The 24,162-nt window shown below is 44.9% G+C and overlaps 1 long non-coding RNA gene across 9 annotated transcripts in view; it reads left to right on the top strand.

Moving 5' to 3' along the window:
* Nucleotides 1–24,162, top strand: part of LOC143832269 (uncharacterized) — a 262,139-nt gene that overhangs the window by 109,983 nt on the left and 127,994 nt on the right. The window contains exons 2-3 of one of the 9 annotated variants that reach the window (XR_013229168.1): nt 12,220–12,310; nt 12,427–12,556. The exons of 7 other annotated variants lie outside the window; for them this stretch is intronic. This is a non-coding gene — a long non-coding RNA (uncharacterized LOC143832269). Of the gene's footprint in view, nt 1–12,219; nt 12,557–24,162 lie in introns of all 9 variants that reach the window. One more of the 9 variants, XR_013229176.1, reaches the window with a different exon arrangement.

Genomic DNA, 24,162 nt, shown 5'->3' with positions numbered 1-24,162 from the left:
ACATTTGCCTCTGGGAGAGGTAGCAGTGTGATTGACTGTATATTGTTTCCCCCTGCTTTGAAAGGCCAATTAGAGGTATTACTGCCAGTACTTTAACAACATTTAACTCCATACCCAACATCAATGATAATCCTTCTGAGGTTATAAAAAATTACAATAATATAATCACTCACATTCATCAGCTATTTAGCCCCCAATCAAACTCACAGAAAATAACTCAAAGAAAAACCCTAAATCCCTGGTTTGATGATGAATGCTGCAAATTAAAATCTCAAATCCGTGCCATTTATCGTGATTATAGGGAATCCAGTGCTAAGCTTATGCTTGCAGAATATTTCCATCTGAAAAATCAATTCTATCAACTAACAAAGAAAAAGCAAAGTGATTATATTAAAAAACAATGGGAACAACTTGTGCAGGCTACAATTACCAACAAGATAAGACAATTCTGGGTCCTAGTTTCAGGAGCTTTTCATGAGAAATCTTCTTTAACAAACTTCATGCCCTCCCTTACTTGGTATGAATATTTCTTAAACCTATTCCACGAGGACAGAGTAAGCTCCTGTAGCCTCCCCGAGATCAACCTATCAGATATCCCAGACTGGGCCCCAGTGATGCCTGATGAAGTCAGGGCTTGTATTGATCAACTAAAGCCTAGAAAAGCACCAGGACCTGATGTGATCCCTCCTGAGCTGCTTAAAACTTTCCCAGACTGGTGGGCTCCTCTCTTGGCTGCTCTCTTTACTGTAATTAACAAAACAGGCTTAATGCCTGAATCATGAACAAATGCAATCCTTGTTCCAGTATTTAAAAAGGGTGACCGCTCACTCCCAACCAATTATAGACCCATCAGCCTTCTCTCTATTGTTGGGAAGCTATATGCCAAACTCCTATCAAATAAACTTACCTTGTGGTTGACTAAGGAAATGATTCTAGGCCCTGAGCAGGTTGGATTCTGTCAAGGGAAATCCTCCCTTGATCACTGCACCATCCTTGCCCACCTTGTCAACAAATATAGTAAGAAAGAGGGTCCAAAGCTCTTTGCAGCTTTTCTGGACCTTAAGGGGGCCTTTGATTCTATCCCTAGATATCTTCTCTGGGATAAGCTGTTAAAGATTAAGATAGATAAAAGGCTCCTATATCTTATAAGGAAACTCTATTCTTCTACCTGTTGCCAAGTCAAACTCACCCCCCTTGGGAGTCTTACTCCTAAAATACCAATCAACAAAGGGGTAAAACAAAGATGCATTTTGGCTCCCCTCCTATTTAACCTTTTTATAAATGACCTTGCTCCGTCCTTATCCCCCAATTCTGGCCATAGCCCAAAAATTGGTTCTCTTCATATCCCACTGCTTTTATATGCACATGATGCGGTAGTGCTGTCCCATTCACAAATTGGCTTAAAACGCTTACTGGTTCAATTCCTGGACTTCTGTGAAGTAAACAAACTTGCTCTGAACTTTGAGAAGTCAAAAATTGTGGTTTTTTGAAAGCCTTGGAAGCCTCTTAAATGGAATGTAAGAAGTAACAACATTGAACATGTTAAAAGCTTCAAATACCTGGGAATATTTCTTCACCATAATGCAAATTGGGCATTATCCAGAGGAAATATGCAATCACATCTGAAAAAACTAGTGCCCTGGCAATTACACATTTCTTCTACACCAGTGGTAACCAGTACGTTACCAGCCAGTTTGGTGTAGTGGTTAGGAGTGCGGACTTCTAATCTGGCATGCCAGGTTCGATTCTGCGCTCCCCCACATGCAACCAGCTGGGTGACCTTGGGCTCGCCACGGCACTGATAAAACTGTTCTGACCGGGCAGTGATATCAGGGCACTCTCAGCCTCACCCACCCCACAGGGTGTCTGTTGTGGGGAGAGGAATGGGAAGGCGACTCGCTATTGAGCTTGGGGATCTCACCAAGCTCTCAGCCCCTAGCTGCGTACTTCTACCATCTAATCATCCCACAACAGCGTAGAGCATTCATGTTAGCTAGAACTAATGCTCTACCTTCTGCTATATGGGAGATTTCAACAGATCCCGTATTCATCTAGGTTGTACCCATGTGGACAATGCTGTATAGAATCAATTACACACGTTTTCTTCTATTGTCCATTTTATTCTTCGATCCGAGCCAAATTTCTTAACTCACTGCTGTGTAAAAGAGAACTGCATTCGGATGAACGAAAGACTCAGTTTCTTTTGACATCCCAGAACCCTGATATAATTGAACCAGTAGCAAAGTTTTTACATCTTGCCATGAGAAATCGTGAATGTATTATTTCTAAAGCATGATCTTTGCATTTGTTCTCACAAGCAGTGGATCCTTTTGCACTTTCCCTTCTTATATTGTACTTTTATATGCCATTAAAGCCTTGTTGGTGTTGTAACTAGACACAAAGGGGGAGTGAGACGTAAATGCAGAATTTGGTGTGGTGGCAAGATCTGAACATGAGAAGATCTCAAATCTACAGGGAATGTTACATAAGCAGGGAACTACTAGCTTACAAGGATGTTCAAAAACCATGAGGCTAATAGGAATCAAAGAAACTTGGTGGGATAATACTCACAACTGGAATACTAAAATTGAGGGGTACAATCTATTCAGAAGGGACAGACAGGAAAAGAAGGGGGAGGTGTAGCAATATATGTTAGGAATCTTTATACTTCTGAAGAAATACAGGTACCCGAGCATGAAAGTTCAGTTGACTGTCTTTTCGGTAAATATAAAAGGAGTAGGAAATGAGAATGGTATTCTTGTGGGTGTCTGCTATAGACCACCAAGCCAGTCAGAGGACTTGAATGAGATACTGATAGACCAAATTACACAATTTTCAAAAAAGGAGGAAACAGTGGTCATGGGTGACTTCAATTACCCAGATATCTGTTGGCAGACCAATTCTGCTAAAAATACAAACTCTATTAAATTCTTAACTTGTCTTGCCAACAGCTTCAATTCCTAGAAAGTAGAGAGGGGAACCAGGGGCTCTGCTATTTTAGACTTGATTCTCATCAATAGGGAAGAACTGGTAGATGAGGTGGAAGTAGTGGGCACACTTGGTAGCTGTGACCATGTGCTTTTGGAATTTTCAATTCTTGGAAAGAGAAAACCTTCACGTAGTCATACACATAGACTGGACTTAGGTGTTCCTGATATTGTTTTGATAGATTTCCCTCTCCTGCAGCATAATCAATCATTTCTCTAATCCCTGGACCGTCTCCTCCAGCAGAGCCACTAATTTACACTTGCTAAGGACAAAGATTCTGCTGATGGTACATGTCACCACGCAATCTTCTTCAGTCTTCATGCCACTTTGACTCATCTGAAATGCTCTACAAACAGTACTACACTTAACTGAAACCTTTGGCTTGATCCTTCGGGAAAGAGCCAACAGCCAAGAGTCCTTTAGCTCTTGCTCTTGACTCCTAATAGAGTATTCTGGTTTGATCCAGACCCTAGGAGTCCTTTGGGCTTTTATAGTATTGCCTCTGGCAAGCAAGAGCCCTTTATAGCACAAAGGCCTACTCAGCAGAGGGCGGAGCTAGCAGTCCTTTCCTTCTTATCCATATAGTATCAAATAATCATTTCCTAGAAAGTAGAGAGGGGAACCAGAAGCTCTGCTATTTTAGACTTGATTCTCATCAACAGGGAAGAACTGGTACATGAGGTGGAAGTAGTGGGCACACTTGGTAGCTGTGACCATGTGCTTTTGGAATTTTCAATTGTTGGAAAGAGAAAACCTTCACGTAGTCGTACGCATAGACTGGACTTCAGGAAAGCTGATTTTCACTGACTTAAAAGTATGTTGCGTAGAGTCCCATGGTCAGAAAGACTTAAAGAGATGGGAGTCCAGGAGGGCTGGAAGTTTCTTAAAAGTTAAATACTGAAGGGTCAATCACAAACAATTCCCTTGAAAAGAAAAGATGGAAGGAGCTTAAGCAAGGTAAGTTAGCTCCATAAACAGTTGTCAAAAGATTTGAGGAATAAAAAAAAAGTCATTTAGGAAATGGAAGGCCTTATTACCAAGGATGAGTATAAACAAATAACCAATAATTGTAGGGGGAGTGTTAGAAAAGCTGAAGCTCAATATGAGCTTAGGCTAGAAATTTGAAGACGATACTAAACTGGAAGGGGTAGCAAACACATCAGAAGACAGAATCAGAATATAGGGTGATCTTGATAGGCTCCAGAAGTGGGCTAAACTGAATAAACTGAAGTTCAATCGGGACAAATGTAAAGTTCTGCATTTAGGTAGGAAAAACTAAATACATCAATATAAGATGGGGGAGACTTGTCTTGGCAGTAGCACATGCAAAAAAGGATCTATGAGTCCTAGTAGACCATACATTGAACATGTATGTGACTTGGTGGCTAAGAATGGAAATGGGATTTTGGGCTGTATCAAATGGAGTATAGTGTCCACATCACGGGTGGAGATCGTACCACTCTGCTCTGGTTCGGCCTCACTTGGAGTAGTGTGTTCAGTTTTGGGCACCCCAGTTGAAGAGGGATGTAGACAAACTGGAGCGTGTCCACAGGAGAGCAACAAAGATGGTGAGGGATTTGGAGACCAACACGTATGAAGAAAGGTTGGGGGAGCTTGGTCTGTTTAGCCTAGAGAGGAGACGACTGAGGGGATTTTATAAGCATCTTCAAGTATTTAGAAGGGGGGGCATATAGAGGATGGAGCAGAGTTGTTCTCTCTTTCCCCAGAGGGATGGACCAGAACCAATGGGATGAAATGAATTCAAAAGAAATTCTGTCTAAACATCAGGAAAAATTTCCAGAAAGTTAGAGCGGTTTCTCAGTGGAACAGTCTTCCTTGGGAGGTGGTGGGTTCTCTGAGCAGTGATATCAGGGCACTCTCAGCCTCACCCACCCCACAGGGTGTCTGTTGTGGGGAGAGGAATGGGAAGGCGACTGTAAGCCGCTTTGAGCCTCCTTCGGGTAGGGAAAAGCAGCATATAAGAACCAACTCTTCTTCTTCTTCTTCGACGTGCCAGCAGCCCTCAAAGTATTCAATGGGAAACTAAGTGCCCATCTGTTCTATGGCATCCCTATGTGGAGCAACGCTTTTAACCAAGCAGTCGAAAGTCTCCAATCTGTCTTCCTTTGTAAAATCCTTGGGACCCCGAACTGTGTCTCTTACGCAGTCCTATGTCTAGAAACCAGCCAAAGACTACTGGAAACCAGAGCATGGTTGTTAACAATCAAGTTCTGGCTTCGCGTTCATTTTAGATCTGACCCAATAGTCTAATTTCCCTCATGCTATCTGAACTTGAGTCATCTACTTGGTTAGGACACATTGAGGGAAAAATTAAATCTATAGGGATATCTTTAGACTCCTTGTATCTGATATCTGAAAAGTCTGCCTTTAATTTAATTAAACGCAGACTGTTAGACATAGAACTGCAGGAACTTAGCAGTAAAGCTATAAATGTTTGCTCGCTATTGAGCTTGGGGATCTCAACAAGCTCTCAGCCCCTAGCTGCGTACTTCTACCATCTAATCATCCCACAACAGCGTAGAGCATTCATGTTAGCTAGAACTAATGCTCTACTTTCTGCTATATGGGAGATTTCAACATATCCCGTATTCATCTAGGTTGTACCCATGTGGACAATGCTGTATAGAATCAATTACACACGTTTTCTTCTATTGTCCATTTTATTCTTCGATCCGAGCCAAATTTCTTAACTCACTGCTGTGTAAAAGAGAACTGCATTCGGATGAACGAAAGACTCAGTTTCTGTTGACATCCCAGAACCCTGATATAATTGAACCAGTAGCAAAGTTTTTACATCTTGCCATGAGAAATCGTGAATGTATTATTTCTAAAGCATGATCTTTGCATTTGTTCTCACAAGCAGTGGATCCTTTTGCACTTTCCCTTCTTATATTGTACTTTTATATGCCATTAAAGCCTTGTTGGTGTTGTAACTAGACACAAAGGGGGAGCGAGACGTAAATGCAGAATTTGGTGTGGTGGCAAGATCTGAACATGAGAAGATCTCAAATCTACAGGGAATGTTACATAAGCAGGGAACTACTAGCTTACAAGGATGTTCAAAAACCAAAACCATGAGGCTAATAGGAATCAAAGAAACTTGGTGGGATAATACTCACAACTGGAATACTAAAATTGAGGGGTACAATCTATTCAGAAGGGACAGACAGGAAAAGAAGGGGGAGGTGTAGCAATATATGCTAGGAATCTTTATACTTCTGAAGAAATACAGGTACCCGAGCATGAAAGTTCAGTTGAGTGTCTTTTCGGTAAATATAAAAGGAGTAGGAAATGAGAGTGGTATTCTTGTGGGTGTCTGCTACAGACCACCAAGCCAGTCAGAGGACTTGAATGAGATACTGATAGACCAAATTACACAATTTTCAAAAAAGGGGGAAACAGTGGTCATGGGTGACTTCAATTACCCAGATATCTGTTGGCAGACCAATTCTGCTAAAAATACAAACTCTATTAAATTCTTAACTTGTCTTGCCAACAGCTTCAATTCCTAGAAAGTAGAGAGGGGAACCAGGGGCTCTGCTATTTTAGACTTGATTCTCATCAATAGGGAAGAACTGGTAGATGAGGTGGAAGTAGTGGGCACACTTGGTAGCTGTGACCATGTGCTTTTGGAATTTTCAATTCTTGGAAAGAGAAAACCTTCACGTAGTCATACACATAGACTGGACTTAGGTGTTCCTGATATTGTTTTGATAGATTTCCCTCTCCTGCAGCATAATCAATCATTTCTCTAATCCCTGGACCGTCTCCTCCAGCAGAGCCACTAATTTACACTTGCTAAGGACAAAGATTCTGCTGATGGTACATGTCACCACGCAATCTTCTTCAGTCTTCATGCCACTTTGACTCATCTGAAATGCTCTACAAACAGTACTACACTTAACTGAAACCTTTGGCTTGATCCTTCGGGAAAGAGCCAACAGCCAAGAGTCCTTTAGCTCTTGCTCTTGACTCCTAATAGAGTATTCTGGTTTGATCCAGACCCTAGGAGTCCTTTGGGCTTTTATAGTATTGCCTCTGGCAAGCAAGAGCCCTTTATAGCACAAAGGCCTACTCAGCAGAGGGCGGAGCTAGCAGTCCTTTCCTTCTTATCCATATAGTATCAAATAATCATTTCCTAGAAAGTAGAGAGGGGAACCAGAAGCTCTGCTATTTTAGACTTGATTCTCATCAACAGGGAAGAACTGGTACATGAGGTGGAAGTAGTGGGCACACTTGGTAGCTGTGACCATGTGCTTTTGGAATTTTCAATTGTTGGAAAGAGAAAACCTTCACGTAGTCGTACGCATAGACTGGACTTCAGGAAAGCTGATTTTCACTGACTTAAAGGTATGTTGTATAGAGTCCCATGGTCAGAAAGACTTAAAGAGATGGGAGTCCAAGAGGGCTGGAAGTTTCTTAAAAGTGAAATACTGAAGGGTCAATCACAAACAATTCCCTTGAAAAGAAAAGATGGAAGGAGCCTAAGGAAGCTAAGTTGGCTCCATAAGCAGTTGTCAAAAGATTTGAGGAATAAAAAAAAGTCAGTTAAGAAATGGAAGGAAGGCCTTCTTACCAAGAATGAGTATAAACAAATAACCAATAATTGTAGGGGGAGTGTTAGAAAAGCTGAAGCTCAATATGAGCTTAGGCTAGAAAGAAATGCTAAACAGAAAAAAATAATTATATTTCAAGGAAGAAAAAGAATAGGGACACCATAGGACCACTGCCAGGACAAGAAAGTGAAATTATAACAGACTAGAAAATAAGCCCGCTGCAGGTAAAATGGAGCGGGTGCTAGTGGGGCGCGCCATGAGGGTGGCGGGGCTCTGCGGCCTGGTTTGGGAAGTCCGAGGTTGTCCAGGAGGTGTGGCACCTCACGGCCGACCTGGTGTCCAGGGGGTGAGCGGCAGGTGAGGTCGAGGGGAGGAGGAAGTGTATGGCTGTATTGATTTGCGCAGGGTTCCCGAGCTGCAGGTGGGAAGCTGTTTGGCCATTCGGGCGGTGTCCTGTGGGCGGCAGCGCGGGTGGCACTTGGGCGGCAGGTGGGAGCGGCTGCATGCGGCGCTGCTGGAGTTGGGCAGCTTGGGCCCCGTGGTGGAGTGTGGTGCCACCGCCGAGGGCCCCGAAGCTTCCTCCGCCGGCCGCTGCTGGCCCGCTGGTCCGGCGGGCGAGTTGTTGTGGGCGGCAGTGGGGCGTCCTGCGCGTGTGCGGCAGTCGGGAGCAGCTGCAGCCGGCGTCGCAGGAGCTGGTAGGCTGGCGCCCGGTGGTGTGTTGCACCACCGCTGCCGGCGGTCCCAAAGCGTCCTCTGGCGGCCGTTGCTGGCTGGTTGGGCCGGGGGGCAATGTGTTGGCGGCGGCGACCTGCGGGCTTGCAAGGCTTGTAGGTAATGGTGGTGGTCAGACATCTGATTCGGAACGTGGAGGGGGCGGATTGGGAGGCCCTTTGCGCCTCCCGTTCCATCCGTCCGGCGGCAAGGGACCAATTGCAGCGCGGCTCGCAATTGGTCCCTTGCTGCCGGACTGACACTCAAAGGGCCCTGGGCCCTCCAAGTATCAGTCCGGGGGAAGGGTCACCCTTCCTCATCCCGGACGGGGCCCGCCGACGGAGCCCTTACTCTTTTATTTTACAGATGATGAAGATAGGGCTGAACTGCTTAACTCCTATTTCTCCTCAGTCTTCTCTTGTGAGGGAAATACTGATCAATGTGGCAAAAACGTAACACAACACGGGGGACAGGAATGGTGGCCTAGGATCACTGTTGGAGCAGTCCACAAAAACCTAGTTTCTTCAAATGAAACAGTCTTCTGGGCCAGATGAATTGCATCCAAGGGTACTAAAAGAACTTACAGATGTCATCTCTGAACCTCTGTCCATTATCTTTGACACTTCTTGCAGAACAGGTGAGGAGCCAGATGATTGGAGACGGGCAAATGTTGTCCCCATCTTGAAGAAAGGGAGAAAGGAGGATTCGGGTAATCATCAACCCGTCAGTTTGACATCTGTATCTGGCAAAATTTTGTAACATATAATCAAAGATTCGGTCCTTGAGCAGCTGGAAGTGAGAGCTGTGATTTTTTAGACTCAGGACGGGTTTTGCAAGAACAAGGACTATTCCGCACAAACTTAAAAGTGGCTTTATGTTTGCCGTTTTCGAAATCGCTACTTAAAGTAGAGAAAATTGGCCGTTACGCACAACTGCGGTTTTTGCGGAATTTCACTTTGCAGTATTTTTGTTACCCACAGGTTTCCGGTCTTGGTCGTCTTGCCAAAAAGGAGGTCCCTTTTTAGCGCTTCTGGCTTCCCGTTGCCGTCAATCAAACAGCTGGGAAACCTTTAACCTCCCCAAACAAGCCGCAATCGGGGGGGGTCCTTTTTTTAAAAAAACCCTGAAAAACACGTAGCAACGAATCATCGAGAAATCATTGGCGCAGACGGACAGGGTTTCCAATGTTTTCTATGAAAAAAGGTTTTATGAAGGAAACATGTACCCCGCCACAGTACACGCCCACAGATTACCTGCCTATATGTACCTAGGCAAACACATGGTTGGCCTCACTCTTTGTTCTCCTTGCCTTGTGGCCACCGCACAGCTAAATGTAGCAATGGAGAAGATTATTCTTGTGTTGCTGGCTCAGATGCTAGCAATAGCCCAGCATGTCTGTGCCGCCGTGTCACGGATTAGGTCTACTTTTTGGGAATACAGACAACGTGTGGACAGAAGGAGGAGGGCCATCACTAGAAGGGCTGTGATTCACAGCAAATCTCTAAGGGCATGCGTGGCGGCTAGGAAATGCTGGCAAGTTCTATCAGAAGTCCAGTTCCCCAGACAGTTCTGGGTGGATGAAAGATCCACTGACTGGTTGGAAAATTTTGTGATGTCTCACTGGGATGATGACCACTGGATATCAAACTTCCGAATGTCGAGGGGAACTTTTTTTGAAATTGTGGCAGCTCTCCATGGCCGCATGGAGAGATAACTAACTGGCATGCAGTGCCCTATTCCTGTGGAAAAAAGGGTGGCAGCCACCTTGTGGTACTTGGCCACCACGCAGTACTTCCGGACAGTTGCCCAGCAATTTGGATTAGGAGTCTCCACCGCCGGCGAGATCCTGCTGGAGTTCTGCTTCACCATGGAGGCAGAATTGTACAGCAAAGTGGTGTGCCTCAGAGGCCGGCTTGGAGCGGTGGGTGTCCTTTTATCCCCTTTACCCTTTAATTTTTTTTATTTTTGACAGGTGAGTAACGAATACTCGATGCGCCCAATGTTAACTTTGATCCCTGATGTCTATTTTCTTTTTATTTCCTTAGAGTATGGACGGGTTCGGCCGTTTAGGGTTCCCACATTGTTTCACTGTGGTGGATGGCACCCGCATCCCGATCTGAGCACCTGAGGGAAGCATAATTTAGTACGGGAACAGGAAGGACTTTTGTTCTCTTCTCCTTCAAGGAACTGTGGACTTCTCCGGAAGGTTTATAGATGCCGAGGTGGGGTGGAGTGGGAGGAGGCATGATGCCCTTGTGTTCCATGAATCGAACCTCAGGGCAACCATGGACGAAGGGGTCTTTGTCCCTGGCAACCCCACTGCCACCATTGAGCGAGTGTGTGTTCCGGCATTGGTGCTCGGAGATGGAGCCTATCCCATACGATGTTGGCTCATGAATGGCCAAGGGCAAATGTGCAGAGCTACTACAACCTCAGGCACTCCCACGTAAGGAATGCTGTGGAGCGTGCCTTTGGCCATTTGAAGGCTCGGTTCTGTTGCTTGATGTCCAGACTACATGTGCATATAGACAATGTGACACCATCGATCATCGCGTGTGTCATCTTGCACAACATCTGTGAGGACAAGGGACATCACATCCCCATCCCCGTGGCTGAACCAGAACCTGTGGTCCTTGAGGATGCGGCACCCATCCCTCAATCCAGGAAAAAAAGGATCTATGCGGAGGGGTGCAAGGTTCGGGACGCTATAGCCGGTTACCTTTACAGAAATAGGAGACGGTTTTGACTTGGATCTTTTGCTTATGTGTACTCTGTTTTCAATAAAGTTTTATGTTCTATGGTCAACCTTGTCTTCAGCTACTTTCTTTTTGTTGTTTAAGAAAGTTGCTGTCTAACAACCGGCGATTCTCTGGTCCCAAAGCACTTTGACAGACCTAAGTGCCTCACTGTAGTAACACCCCAGTGAAATTGACAAACACAATACGGAAGCACTCTACAGGCAAGGGTTGGGGAGGCGGTTAGCCAGGAAGTGTTGGCAACACCTGTAACAGTGGAGGACATAGGCACTTCTTTAATGTCCCAGGGAATAATTCCATTGGTGGACAGCATTGATACACTTTTGGCGGCTGGTAGGAGCAACGCATATTCGTTGCCTAACCGTCATTTCAAAGATGTCGAAGCCACGAAAGGGGTCGTTCTGGCAGCGAGCCGAGGCTGAGGCACTTTTGGAGCTGGTGCTCCAGTCCAAGAGCATTGGCCGCCTTATGGCCAGCACGCACTGCCACACTAAGGGGGCATATCAGGTGCTGGCCACGAGGATGAGGGAGAGGGGGTACAACCGGACCTGGGAGCAGGTCCGGAAAAAGTTCAAGGCGATAAAGCTTGATTTTTTAAATAGTATTGAGCAGTGTGGGGGGGGGGGGGCGGGGTTTCCGCAGCCAAGTGGAAGGACAATTCTTCCATGACACAAAGATGAGCATTTGGGAGAAGGCTGGGAAGCCCCCCCCCCCTCGAAATGCGGAGACATATGGGTGAGTTCTGTCTTCCTTCTGGTAATACTTTTACCTGTAAATGTGACCTGACTGTGGTGGCTATGAGAAACCTCTTCCCCCAAATGCTTGTGTCTACTTGGAGACCGCAGTAAGATTCTGTTCTTTCCCACAGAGGTTACCAGCCACTAATGTAAAACCATAACTGATTAAAAACATGTTTCCCTGTTAATACCCTGCTTGAAGCGTTGACCATGGGCCTGATGCCATCAACCTTAAAGCTCAAATTGCAGTGTAGTATTCAAGTGTGTGCAAGGTAGGGTCTGTGTTATGAAATTTATGAGACCTCCTTTCTTCACCACAGCCACGCAGTCCCCAATGGCACTTTCACAGCCTCCAGCCAGCCAGCAGGAAGGGGGGAAAGAGGAGGAGGAGGAGGTTTGTGTTCATAATGCAGGTATATGGCTTATCATGTGTTTTTCAACCATTTGCAGGGCAAGCAGCGGTGGCAGAGCTACGCGGGGAGCTGGACACCCAGAGGCAGCTCACGGCCGAACTGCGGCACAAGGAGGAGGATGCACATAGGTTCAGCACGCCTACTAACCCCCCCCCCCAGCTTCACCACACACTGCAGCTAAGTTCCTCAGGTCTAAAAACTGTCTGTGGCATTAACGTGTGTGGTGTTTTTCCTCTCTACACAGTGAAAATGAAGGAGGAGGAGAAGAAAGAGGAGGCGAGCTGGAAGAAGAAGACTCGGGGGACAATGTCCAGGCTTGGGCGCCAGCTTAGGGAGCTGAAGGAGGGAGGAGAGAAAAGTTCCTCAGAGCCAAAGTTGGGTGTGAGGAAAAATGAGGGGGAAAAGTATAAGGGAAAACATAGGGGGGGGGAGACAAAGAACATGGTGGTGCTGGAGAGGGGACTAGTGCACAATAGAAATATGGTTTGGGGTGGGACAGGGGTGGGGGGGTTCCCCTGTTTCATTTCCTGTTTCATCCCTGTTTGAAATTGTTTTTTCTGTATTTATTAAAAATAAAATGTTTGTGAAACTTTTTTCAAAAATGGCTCCAGTGTGACTCCTTAAACTCCCACCCCTTTCACCCCCCAACCACACAAAACAGTTTAAACCCATTCACCAGAAAGGCTGCTTTTGGCCTGCCTAATGCTAAAGTAAGGCACACAGAGACATGAGTCAAACTTTAAACTTTATTTATCAAACAAAAAACAACAGTGAACACATGAAAAATAACCAACAATTGAACCTAAGAGGGGGAGTATTTGTCTGCAGGCCTCACCTTCCTCTTCCCCAGAACTGTCCTCCTAGTTTGAGTGCCAGTGCTCTGTGAGGGGGTTGGTGGAGTTGGTGGTGGTGGTGGAGGGTCAGGTTGACATTTATTTGAGGAGGGTTGGCACTCTCCCTGTCCTCTCTTGCCTCCATGACAAGAACTGCCCTCTCCACAAGCCCCTTTATTAGGCGCATTTCTTCCACACTGCCCCGTAGTGTCTCGTTGGTCTCCCTGAAGACCTCCCTCATGAGCCTACTCTCCTGGAGCTCGAGCTGTGTACGCCCTCGCTCCCACCCCAACATGGACTCCTCAAACGCGGCCGAATGACGCATGTCCTGCTCGCATTGCTCCAGGAGACGCTGGCCAACGTTTATGAGAAGGGAGATGCGCCTCTACCTCATGCACTCCCTCTGCAGCCTCTCCTCTGCTGAAAGTGCTCCTCTAGGGACATCGTGGGGAGGGGGCTGGCAGCACCCACGGGGGCTTCATCCTCCTCTGAAAGGACCTCTGTTGAAAAAAACAAAATTTGAACTATTAGTGATAATAATACTCCTAACCAGGCCTAGTGAGCACATGGTTACAGGTTTTCAGGACTCATTGTCCTGCTGTTCTGGCTAGAAATGGACAGTTCTCAGTCCCGCATGCTTACCCTCTCGAATTTCTCTGGGCCTGCGATGGGTAGGAGGTCTCTGCACCCTGTGCTCCTCCTCCTGTATGCCCGAGATAAAATCTGTAAAAACATACAGATAAATGGATTTAGGAACAAAGGGAAGTACAGTTAGCTTCCAAACTCACCACCAGCAACATAGAGGTACCTTCTTCTTTGTCCTTGCAAAGAAACAGCCTCCTGCACAAACAACAAAGCACAAAGCAGTTTTCACAGAAATACTAACCTAGATTTGTTGATGCCCCTGAATCGCTATCCAGGTCCCCAAAAGCAATGGACTCACAGGGAGATGGATCATTTGTTTGGAGCTGAGTTTCTGTGGACAACAGCAGACGATAGTGAAAAAGGAGCAAGCCCACAACACAGCATGCTCTCAAAGTAGTACCCAGAAGAAGTGCAGCAGGCCTATAGGTGAGGCATGCTGTACATCTCCCGGGGGTTATTTCAACAGTAGCTTTTAAAATCAAAACTAGATAACAAACAAAGCAGTCTAGATACGGCCTAGCATATTAAGCGTTGCAACGAATACACGCGAAAACGATTCCTAACCGTCAGGTCACAAAGATCACACATTTCGGCAATGCTTCAAGTGCTTACCTGCGGTAAGGTGTGTCTGCTCCAAGACATTGGTGTCCTCGGCAGGGATGATCGCCAGCAGGTCCAGCATTATTTATTTATCATACTTATATACCGCCCTCCCCGGAGGCTCAGGTCTGCCCCGCGTAGCTGTTTTTGGGGAGGAGGACGAATAGTCCTCCCTGATGAAGTGCCCTCTCCTGGGTATTCCTCCATGGCTGGTCCCTCCATCGGAGCAGCTGGCCTCTGGATAACCTTCAGGATTCTCCCGACCCGCTTTGGCCATCCATTGCCGTCCCCCTCGCCGTAAATCTCCCGCTGGACGTCGAAATACGGGCAGATCACATGAGCGTTACCTGACTTCTTGTTGTGGGCCACAGCCATCATGTATTCTGCCCTCATGGTTTTGGTTTTGGAGCGGCACTCCAGGCCTGTCCTGTGGTGGCCGAGGGCTCGCATCCTGATGGCCACCTGCTCGAAAGGATCGAAAGGTGTCCTGAATTCTCTCCTCAGAGAAGATCACCATCAGGTCCCGGATCTCCGCGTCCCTTCATGTGGGTTCCCTGCCGGTTCCCTGGACGGACAAGGACTGTGAAGCAGAATCTATAATGCTTTCACAAGTGGCTAAGCAAAATGGAAGTGCGAGGTGCAGTGTGCCACTGGTCATATACCTTCCCACACACAAAGAAAGAAGGAATTCTCACCTCCTGATTGGACCGGGTGCAGTCGGGGAGACATAGATTGGCCACCTGAGGTCACATGTCACGTTCAAAACTTCTCGCGCGGGAACCGGAGCTGTCCCTAGTGGCCAGCTTGGCGCTCAAAATGGTTGACGCACCGCATGCACAGATTCATTTACATGCGAGAAGAGCAGTATGGACATGCAGGAGCCATTTTACTGAAATGTCCGCCATCCACAATACCATGCCGGTGGTCTACCCACAGCAAGCACAACCACAGTACACAACCGTTCCCTAATCATATTCACCTCCCCAAGCAAAACATAAAGCAGAACAAGTTTATAAACTGCGGTCAGCGATAATTCGTTGATACACAAGGAAATAATTTTTGAAAAATTCTCTGTGAATGGTGACTCCGCCAGACGAAGGTCTAGCCGATGGTGGACAGGGTTCTGAGTTGTCGGCAAGCACAAGCACAGCACACAAATGCTCCCTCTTCATATTTGCCCCCCCCCCAAGCAAAACAGTAGTCAAAACAAGTTTATAAACTGAGGCCAGCGATAACTCGTTGCTCTGCATCGAAATAATTTTTTAAAAATTCTCTGTGAATGGTGACTCTGCAAGAAGAAGATCTGGCTGATGATGGACGGGGTTCTAAGCTGTGGGCATATTTTGGAACGATGACAGTGTGTGCTATTGTGCTTTTCGGATACAATTGTGCTTTTTGGATACAATTGTAGAACGGGATCATGCTGGAAAGCTAGGCGCTGTCTCGCTTATTCGTTGGTATTGGTGCCCGCAAAGAAAAAAAAATGGCGAACAATTCACCGGATGTTCGGAGGAGAGAGCCAGGGGGAGGGACTTTGTTGGAACCGCAACAATGGGAATGCACAGGTCTTTGTTGCTACTGTTGCAGATTGTTCACAAGAGTGTAGCACTTTTCGGAGGGTGAATCCACTTTTCCCGATTTCCCTAGAAGCGCTACAACGAATCGCTTTTCGTGGAACTGTTGCAGGATTGTTGCAGATTGTGTGCGACGTCTTGCGGACCTGCACATTAGTAGCGTTTACAATTTGCAAGCCTTCTGCTACATTAAACTTGTGTGGAGTGGACCCAAGTCATGTCAGACCAACCTTCTCTCTTTCTTCGAGAAAGTGACTACCTTTCTGGATCAGGGGAATGCCGTGGACATAGTTTATCTGGATTTCAGTAAAGCTTTTTATAAGGTTCCACATGATATTCTTGTTCAAAAGTTGGTAAAATGCAGTATGGATCCTAATTCTGTCAGGTGGATCAATAACTGGTTGACAAATCGTACCCAGGGGGTACTTTTTAATGGTTCAGCATCTTCTTGGAAAAGAGTGACAAGTGGAGTACCCCAAGGATCTGTCCTGAGGCCTGTGTTGTCCAAATGATTTGGATGAGGGATTAGAAAGGATACTTATTAAATTTGCAGATGATACTAAAATGGGAGGGGTAGCAAACACAATACAGGATGATCTTGATAGGCACAACTAGTGGGCAAAACTGAATAAAATGAAGTTCAATGGGGACAAATGTAAAGTTCTGCATTTAGACCCTTGGGGTGACGCCCACTAGGATTTTCATGGCAGACTCAATATGGGGTGGTTTGCCAGTGCCTTCCCCAGTCATTACCATTTACTCCCCAGCAAGCTGGGTACCCATTTTACCGACCTTGGAAGGATGGAAGGCTGAGTCAACCTTGAGCCGTCTGCTGGGATTGAACTCCCAGCCTCATGGGCAAAAAGGATCTAGGAGTCTTAGTAGACCATACATTGAACATGAGTCAGCAGTGTGACTCAGTGGCTAAAAAGGCAAATTAGATTTTGGGCTTTATCAAATGGAGTATCGTGTCCAGATCACGGGTGGTGATGGTACCACTTTGCTCTGGTTTGGCCTCACTTGGAGTATTGTGTTCAGTTTTGGGCACGCCAGTTGAAGAGGGATGTTGACAAACTGGAACGTTTCCAGAGGAGGGCAACAAAGATGGTGAGGGGTTTGGAGACCAAGATATAGAAAGGTTGGGGTACCTTGGTCTGTTTAGCCTAGAGAAGAGACGACTGAGAGGGGATCTGATAACCATCTTCAAGTATTTAAAGGTGTGCCATATAGAGGTTGGAGCAGAATTGTTCTCTCTTGCCCCAGAGGGACAGACCAGAATGAATGGGATGAAATTAATCCAAAAGAAATTCCAGCTAAACATCCGGAAGAAGTTTGTGACAGTTAGGGCGGTATCTCAGTCTAACAAGCTTCCTCGGGAGGTGGTGGGTTCTCCATCTTTGGAAATTTTTTAACAGAGGCTAGATAGCCATCTGATAGAGGGGCTTATTCTGTGAAGGCAAATGGGTGGCAGGTTACAGTAGACAAGCGATTGGGATGTGAGTGTCCTACATAGTGCAGGGGGTTGAACTAGATGACCCATGAGGTCCCTTCCAACTCTTTGAATCTATGATTCTGCTGGTGCTATCCTTTGCAGCCTTTCCCTGCCTTCCTCCAAGTGTCAACTTTTCCTATACTTAAAGACAGAAATCAGATCCCCTCTCAACCTCCTCTTCTCCAGGGTGAACATTCCCAAATCACTCAGCCTTTCCTGGAAGGGCTTGGTCTCCACACCCTGGATTATTCTGGTTGTTCTCCTCTGAACCGTCTCAATTTTTTCCTTGTCCTTTTTGAAGTGAGGCCTCCAGAACTGCACAGAATACTCCAGGTGGAGTCTGACCTGTGTGGTATACAGTAGGACTGTGACATCTTCTGATTTTAATGTGATGCCTCTGTTGATACAGTCCAAAACTGCATTTGCCTTCTTTACTGCTGAATCACAGTGTGCTCATATTTCGCTTACAGTCCACAACTACCCCAAGGTCATGTTCACCTACACACTTCTACCCAGAAGTGTATCTCCAGCCCAGTATGCATGCTTCTAAAGTTTGTGACCCAGATGTAGAACTCTACTCTTCTCCTTATTGAATAGCATCTTATTCTCATTTTCCCACTTTTCCAGCATGTTCAGATCTTGCTGTACTCTTTATCTTCTGGGATGTTCGCTAATCTTCCCAATTTTGTGTCATCTGCAAATTTAATGAGTCTCCCTGCCCCCTTATCCAGATAAGTGATTGAAAATGCTGAAAGGTTCCAGACCTAGTACCAAGCCCTGTGTTACTCTGCTGTTCACTTCCCTCCACTCTGATAAAATACCATTTAAAACCATTCTTTGGGTGTGGTTTTCTAGCCAGTTCTGTATCCACCAAACCAATCAAAAATACAGTCTACAGTCCTCCAATTTACCCATCTGTGACATATGTAGATAATGGAATATTTATCCAAAATTAGAACAATGTATGCTACAGAAAAAGATGGTAGTGATTTTATTTGTTCCTCATTAGTACAGAGCAGAGTTGCTGGAAAAATGGGAGTACTCTGCATGGTATTTCCACCCCTCTCAAACTGCCCAATTTGTTACTGTTGTCGGTGAGTTGTGCTGGTCCATGTGCCTCCCACACAGAGGAATTGTTGAATGTTAATGACAGTCTATAAGCCTGTAACACTTAGAGCACTTTATCAATCAAATGTGGCACATTCTGCTACCCTGGCCACCTGTCTCACTCCATCAGTGTCAGAAAGTATTTCACAAAAGGCCACAGGTGTCAGCTGTCATTCTGAAAGAAGCATCAGGACCAAGCCCTATGAAGATAGGTTGAGGTACTTGGGAATGTTCAGGCTGGAGAAAAGGAGGTTGAGAGGGGACATGATAGCCCTCTTTAAGTATTTGAAAGGTTGTCACTTGGAGGAGGGCAGGATGCTGTTTCTGTTGGCTGCAGAGGAGAGGACACGCAGTAATGGGTTTAAACTACAAGTACAATGATATAGGCTAGATATGAGGAAAATATTTTTTTTTAATCAGAGTAGTTCAGCAGTGGAATAGGCTGCCTAAGGAGGTGGTGAACTCCCCCTCACTGGCAGTCTTCAAGCAAAGGTTGGATACACACTTTTCTTGGATGCTTTAGGATGGTTAGGGCTGATCCTGCGTTGAGCAGGGGGTTGGACTAGATGGCCTGTATGGCCCCTTTCAACTCTATGATTCTATGATTCTATGATCAGGATGGCCCTAGAATGAGTATATTTAGGACATTCCTTCAAATTGAATTTTTGGTCCTGACAGACTCATTTGGAGTTTAGAAAAGCACCATTAACAGATAAAGTACTGACTTCATAAATGAAAAAAATGATATTGAATAGAGTTTGAGCCTGGGAACTAATTTGTGCATTAAAGCAGACAGATCTTGAGATCCATATGGAAATTCGGTTGTTGCCATAAAATGACAAAACAGTTTGTGTATGACATATCACATATATCACATGGCATCTCAGTTCATCACCCATAGAACAGGTCAGATTTTACAAATATCTGGGAGTACTATTCCAATCAAATGGCCGTAGAAACTCCCATATATCATATATTACCTCAAATGCCCAGAGAAGCTCAGGTGCCATTCAGAAATTCTTCTGGCACAAAGGTGGACGTAATGTTCCTGCAGCCCTTAAGCTGTTCAAGCAAAAACCTCTAGCACAGATGATGTATGGGGCCCCATTGTGTATAAATGCCAATATTTCCAGCCTAGAAAAGACCCAGGCTAAATTTTTAAGATCCCTACTCCATGTACCAACCAGCATTTCCAACGCTTAAATCTGGGTGGAAACAGGAATGTATTCTGTCCAGACCAGAATATGGATATGTACGTCTATGTACTGGTTAAACTTGCTTTTTTTCCACAAAGGGTTTGCTTTATCTAATGATGTCTGAATCATTGGTTGTACCGTGGATATCCACTCTTGAAAAAAACTTTGCTCATATGGTCTATCCAAACAGTTAATACTGTCTCTGTGTTTCAACCGAGCAAAGGAAACAATAAAACAAAGAATCCTGGATATCCATCCCCAATAGGATTTCAATCAAGTAAAAAATCCACTTTTTCCAATGCCTCCACTTAATAATTTGAGGCCATTGCCTTATTTATCTAATCTTGTTTTCCCAGAACATAGGAGATCATTTACTCTCTTACGATATAACATGCTCCCATCCGCTTTTACGGAAGGCTTATTAAAAAAAATACCCATCTGTGATCGTTTATGCATCTGCCAGGATGGGAGCATTGAGACATCTGAACCTGTATTACTTCAATGTAGGCTATACGATCAATTCAGGGGAGAACTTATATCTTTCCTACAGGATAAGCCCAACTCAGAGGCAATTACAGACATGTTGTCAGACAAAAGCACAAAAATGACTTCTGTTGTAGCCAGATTTGCTTGGAGAGCTATCAAAACAAGGAAGACCTGGGTAGATTCGGAGCAACTTAGGTAGAGATAGTCTCAATTGCTTGAGATAATGCTTGTGAGTTTTAAAACCAGAATGATTCTTATAGCTGGAATGTTTTTATATTTTATAATATTTTAGTTATCAATGATTCTTTTATCTTGTTAATGCCAGATGTTTTTATGTATCTTGTAATTTGACTACTGGTCTAGTACCGTAATAATAAAGACTTGGACTTGGACTTACCTTGCTGGATCAGGGGAATGCTGTGGACATAGTTTATCTGGATTTCAGTAAAGCTTTTGATAAGGTTCCACATGATATTCTTGTTGACAAGTTGATAAAATGTGGTATGTATCCTAATTCTGTCAGGTGGATCAATGACTGGTTGACAAATTGTACCCAGAGGTTTAATGGTTCAGCATCTTCTTGGAAAAGAGTTACAAGTGGAGTACCCCAAGGATCTGTCCTGGATCCTGTGTTGTTAAATATATTTATAAATGATTTGGATGAGGGATTAGAGGGGATACTTATTAAATTTGCAAACAATACTAAATTGGGAGGGGTAGCAAACACAACTGAAGACAGCAAGAGAATACAGGATGATCTTGACAGGCTTGAGAAGTTGGCTAAACTGAATAAAACGAAGTTCAATAGGAACAAATGTAAAGTCCTGCATTTAGGTAAAAGGTAAAGGTATCCCCTGTGCAAGTACCGGGTCATGTCTGACCCTTGGGGTGATGCCCACTAGGATTTTCATGGCAGACTCAATACGGGGTGGTTTGCCAGTACCTTCCCGAGTCATTACCGTTTACCCCCCCCCCCAGCAAGCTGGGCACCCATTTTACTGACCTTGGAAGGATGGAAGGCTGAGTCAACCTTGAGCCGTCTGCTGGGATTGAACTCCCAGCCTCATGGGCAGAACTTTCAGACTGCATGTCTACTGCCTTACCACTCTGCACCACAAGAGGCCCGAAGAGGCATTTAGGTAGGAAAAGAGTGACAAGTGGAGTACCCCAGGACAGTACTTCAGGACAGCTCATTTTAACAGACTTAAAGGAATGTTGCGTAGAGTCCCGAGGTCAGAAAGACTTAAAGAGATGGGAGTCCAAGAGGGCTGGGAGTTTCTTAAAAGTGAAATACTGAAGTCTCAATCACAAACAATTACCTTGAGAAGAAAAGATGGAAGAGCCTAAGAAAGCCACGTTGGCTCCATAAGCAGTTGTCAAAAGATTGGAGGAATAAAAAAGAGTCATTTAGGAAATGGAAGGAAGGCCTTATTACCAAGCATGAGTATAAACAAATAATATTTGTAAGTAAAGGTAAAGGTATCCCCTGTGCAAGCACCGAGTCATGTCTGACCCTTGGGGTGACGCCCTCTAGCGTTTTCATGGCAGACTCAATACGGGGTGGTTTGCCAGTGCCTTCCCCAGTCATTACCATTTACCCCCCAGCAAGCTGGGTACTCATTTTACCGACCTCGGAAGGATGGAAGGCTGAGTCAACCTTGAGCCGGCTGCTGGGATTGAACTCCCAGCCTTATGGGCAAAGCTTTCAGACGGCTGCCTTACCACTCTGCGCCACAAGAGGCTCATAATATTTGTAGGGGGAGTGTAAGAATAGCTAAAGCTCAATATGAGCTTAGGCTAGCAAGAAAAGCCTTTTCTGTTAGCTTCTTCAGTTATATTTCAAGCAAGAATAAGAATAGGGACAACGTAGGACCACTGCAACGACAAGAAAGTTACATTATAATAGATGATGAAGAGAGGGCTGAACTGCTATTTCTCTTCAGTCTTCTCTTGTGAGGGAAATAGCGATCAATGTGGCAAAAACGTAACACAACACAGGGGACAGGAATGGTGGCCTAGGATCACTGTTGGAGCAGTCCACAAACACCTAGTTTCTTTGGATGAAACAAAGATGGATAAGTTGAAGGACTGCAATCTGGATTTTCAGATAGTTAGGTGGATAGGGAATTGGTTAGAGAACCGCACTCAAAGAGTTGTTGTCAATGATGTTTCATCAGACTGGAGAGAGGTGAGTAGCAGGGTACCTCAGGGCTCGGTGCTCGGCCCGGTACTTTTTAACATATTTATTAATCATCTAGATGAGGGGGTGGAGGGACTACTCATCTAGTTTGCAGATGACACCAAGTTGGGAGGACTGGCAAATACTCCAGAAGATAGAGACAGAGTTCAACGAGATCTGAACACAATGGAAAAATGGGCAAATGAGAACAAGATGCAATTTAATAAAGATAAGTGTAAAGTTCTGCATCTGGGTCAGAAAAATGAAAAGCATGCCTACTGGATGGGGGATACGCTTCTAGGTAGCACTGTGTGTGAACGAGACCTTGGGGTACTTGTGGACTGTAAACTAAACATGAGCAGGCAGTGTGATGCAGCGGTAAAAAAGGCAAATGCCATTTTGGGCTGTATCAACAGGGGCATCACATCAAAATCACAAGATGTCATAGTTCCATTGTATACGGCACTGGTCAGACCACACCTGGCCCCTTCCAACTCTATGATTCTATGATTCTATGATTCTATGATTCTATGATTCTATGATTCTATGATTCTATGATTCTATGATTCTATGATTCTATTCTGGGTCAGATGAATTGCATCCAAGGGTACTAAAAGAACTTGAAGATGTCATCTCTGAACCTCTGTCCATTATTTTGACATTTTTTTAACTGAGAGCTTTGACTTCTATGATTCAGCACGGGTTTTGCAAAAACAAATCATGTCAGACCAACCTTATCTCTTTTTTCGAGAAAATGACTACGTTGCTGGATCAGGAGAATGCCGTGGACATAGGTTATCTGGATTTCAGTAAAGCTTTTGATAAGGTCCACATGATATTCTTGTTGACAAGTTGATAAAATGCAGTATGGATAGTAATTCTGTCAGGTGGATCAATAACTGGTTGACAAATCATACCCAGAGGGTACTTGTTAATGGTTCAGCATCTTCTTGGAAAAGAGTGACAAGTGGAGTACCCCAAGGATCTGTCCTGGGGTCTGTATTGTTTAACATATTTATAAATGATTTGGATGAGCAATTAGAGGGGATACTTATTAATTTGCAGATGATACTGAAATGGGAGGGGTAGCAAACACAACAGAAGACAGAATCAGAATACAGGATGATCTTGATAGGCTTGAGAACTGGGCTCAACTGAATAAAATGAAATTTAATAGGGACAAATGTAAAGTTCTGCATTTAGGTAGGAAAAACCAAATACACCAATATAAGATGGGGGAGACTTGTCTTGGCAGTAGCATGTGCAAAAAAGATTTAGGAGTCTTAGTAGTTCATACATTGAACATGGGTCAACAGTGTGACTCAGTGGTTAAAAAGGCAAATGGGATTTTGGGCTGTATCCAAAGGAGTATTGTGTGCAGATCACGGGAGGTGATGGTACTGCTTTACTGTGCTCTGGTTCGGTCTAACTTGGAGTACTGTGTTCAGTTTTGGGCACCCCAGTTGAAGAGGGATGTTGACAAACTGGAACGTGTCCAGAGGAGGGCAACAAAGATGGTAAGGGGTTTGGAGACGAAGACATATGAAGAAAAGTTGGGGGAGCTTGGTCTATTTAGCCTAGAGAGGAGACAACTGAGAAGGGATCTGATAACCATCTTCAAGTATTTAAAAGGGTATCATATGGAAGATGGAGTAGAATTATTCTATCTTGCCCCAGAGGGACAGACCAGAACAAATGGGACGAAATTAATTCAAAAGAAATTCCATCTAAATATTCGGAAGAAGTTCCTGACAGAGCAGTTCCTCAGTGGGACAGGCTTCCTGAGAGGTGGTGGGTTCTCCATCTTCGGAAATTTTTAAACAGAGGCTAGATAGCCATTTGATGGAGAGGCTGATTCTGTGAAGGCA

The sequence above is a fragment of the Paroedura picta genome, chromosome 3 (assembly GCF_049243985.1).
Source record: "Paroedura picta isolate Pp20150507F chromosome 3, Ppicta_v3.0, whole genome shotgun sequence".
Lineage (NCBI taxonomy): Eukaryota > Metazoa > Chordata > Lepidosauria > Squamata > Gekkonidae > Paroedura > Paroedura picta.
This window is presented reverse-complemented; position numbering and strand designations above follow the sequence as displayed.